The sequence below is a fragment of the Canis lupus genome, chromosome 15, assembly GCF_048164855.1.
Source record: "Canis lupus baileyi chromosome 15, mCanLup2.hap1, whole genome shotgun sequence".
Lineage (NCBI taxonomy): Eukaryota > Metazoa > Chordata > Mammalia > Carnivora > Canidae > Canis > Canis lupus.
In genome coordinates this window covers 36641138-36643950 of record NC_132852.1, presented here as the reverse complement: position 1 = coordinate 36643950, position 2813 = coordinate 36641138, and positions in this window count along the sequence as shown.

The window sequence follows — 2813 nt, the reverse complement described above, 5'->3', positions numbered from 1 at the left end:
TATTGCGATGTATTTCCCCCTTAGGACTGCTTTTGCTGCATCCCAAAGATTTTGAACGGTTGTATCTTCATTCTCGTTAGTTTCCATGAATCTTTTTAATTCTTCCTTAATTTCCTAGTTGACCCTTTCATCTTTTAGCAGGATGGTCCTTAACCTCCATGTGTTTGAGGTCCTTCCAAACTTCTTGTTGTGATTTAGTTCTAATTTCAAGGCATTATGGTCTGAGAATATGCAGGGGACGATCCCAATCTTTTGGTATTGGTTCAGACCCGATTTGTGACCCAATATGTGGTCTATTCTGGAGAAAGTTCCTTGTGCACTTGAAAAGAATGTGTATTCAGTTGAGTTTGGATGTAAAGTTCTGTAGATATCTGTGAAATCCATCTGGTCCAGTGTATCATTTAAAGCTCTCATTTCTTTGGAGATGTTGTGCTTAGAAGACCTATGGAGTATAGAAAGAGCTAGATTGAAGTCACCAAGTATAAGTGTATTATTATCTAAGTATTTCTTCACTTTGGTTAATAATTGATTGATATATTTGGCAGCTCCCACATTCGGGGCATATATATTGAGGATTGTTAAGTCCTCTTGTTGGATAGATCCTTTAAGTATGAGATAGTGTCCCTCTTCATCTCTCACTACAGTCTTCGGGGTAAATTTTAGTTTATCTGATATAAGGATGGCTACCCCTGCTTTCTTTTGAGGACCATTCGAATGGTAAATGGTTCTCCAACCTTTTATTTTCAGGCTGTAGGTGTCCTTCTGTCTAAAATGAGTCTCTTGTAGACAGCAAATAGATGGGTCCTGCTTTTTTATCCAGTCTGAAACCCTGCGCCTTTTGATGGGGTCATTAAGCCCGTTTACGTTCAGAGTTACTATTGAGAGATATGAGTTTAGTGTCATCATGATATCTATTCAGTCCTTGTTTTTGTGGAATGTTCCACTGAACTTCTTCTTAAAGGGGAATTTTAAGAGTCCCCCTTAAAATTTCTTGCAGAGCTGGTTTGGAGGTCACATATTCTTTCAGTTGCTGCGTGTCTTGGAAGCTCTTTATCTCTCCTTCAATTTTGAATGAGAGCCTTGCTGGATAAAGTATTTTTGGTTGCATGTTCTTCTCATTTAGGACCCTGAATATATCCTGCCAGCCCTTTCTGGCCTGCCAGGTCTCTGTGGAGAGGTCTGCTGTTACCCTAATACTCCTCCCCATAAAAGTCAGGGATTTCTTGTCTCTTGCTGCTTTAAGGATCTTCTCTTTATCTTTGGAATTTGCAAGCTTCAGTATTAAATGTCGAGGTGTTGAATGGTTTTTATTGATTTTAGGGGGGGATCTCTCTATTTCCTGGATCTGAATGCCTGTTTCCCTTCCCAGATTAGGAAAGTTTTCAGCTAGAATTCTGGCCCTCTGTCCCTTTCGGTGCCCTCGGGAACACCAATTAAACGTAGGTTTTTCTTCCTCAGGCTGTCGTTTATTTCCCTTAATCTATCCTCATGGTCTTTTAATTGTCTCTTTTTTCCTCAGTTTCCCTCTTTGCCATCAACTTGTCTTCTATGTCACTCACTCATTCTTCCACCTCGTTAACCCTCGTTGTTAGGACTTCTAGTTTGGATTGCATCTCATTCAATTGATTTTTAATTTCTGCCTTATTGGATCTAAATTCTGCAGTCATGAAGTCTCTTGAGTCCTTTATGCTTTTTTCTAGAGCCACCAGTAGCTGTATAATAGTGCTTCTGAATTGGCTTTCTGACATTGAATTGTAATCCAGATTTTGTAACTCTGTGGGAGAGAGGACTGTTTCTGATTCTTTCTTTTGAGGTGAGGTTTTCCTTCTAGTCATTTTGCTCAGTGCAGAGTGGCCAAAAGCAAGTTGTATTGGGAAAAGGAGAAAAATAGAGGAGAGAAAGAAGGAAAGAAAAGAGAAAGAGAAAAAAAAGGAAGAAAAAAACGAAAAAAAAGAAGAAAAAGAGAAAGAAAAAGAAAGGAGAAAAAAGGGGGGTGGGGGAAGGAAACAAATCAAAAAGCAAAACAAAACAAAACAAACAAACAAAAAAGAACCACGGGGCAGTATCTTCTGATTCTGTGTACTTTAAGTCCCTTGACTTCTCCTGGAACTTGTCCGTCTAGCTGGTCTTCTGGGGGAGGGGCCTGTTGTGCTGATTTTCAGTTGTTAGCAGTTGGGGGAGCTGCTGTGCCCCTCCCTGGTGCAGGGCTCAGTGGGGGTTGTTTACCCCGTGAGGCCGCAGGAGGAACAGCCCCAGTGGCGGGGCAGCTCTGCAGCCCTGGATTCAGCTCGGGCAGGAACTCAGGAGGTCTCTGTCCGCAGGGCCTGGAGGCTCCGGGGCGGGGCCGCTGATCTGCTCAGCTCGGGCAGGAGCGTCCTTCCTGTCCTGGGCCCTCCTGGCCTCTGCCTGTCCGGGGGGAGGCCGGATCCTGGGCTGTGTCCCAGCGCCCTGTGCCCCGGAGCCTGCGCTGTTGGATTCGCGCTCCCGGGCCGCGCAACCACCTCCGCGGAGCCGCCGCCCGAGCCCCTCCGAGCTGCTCCGGGTCCAGCCGTGCGCGCTGCAGCCCTTAGGAGCTCGGCGCACTGTCCCCGGGGCGCAGGTGTTTGTTAGTGTCCCGGGGAGCCCGAGGGCATCCCCGCCCTTCTGGGTCCTGCTCCAACTCCCTGCGGGCCCCTTTCCGCCCGGGAAGGTCGGTGCAGCTCCTGCGTCTCCGGGACGGGGCTCTCCTGTCCTGGGGACACTCGCCCGGGCCTCAGCCCGGCTCCTCGCGGGGCCCCTCCCCCTTGGAGGCCTTTGTTTCTTTCTTTCTTTTT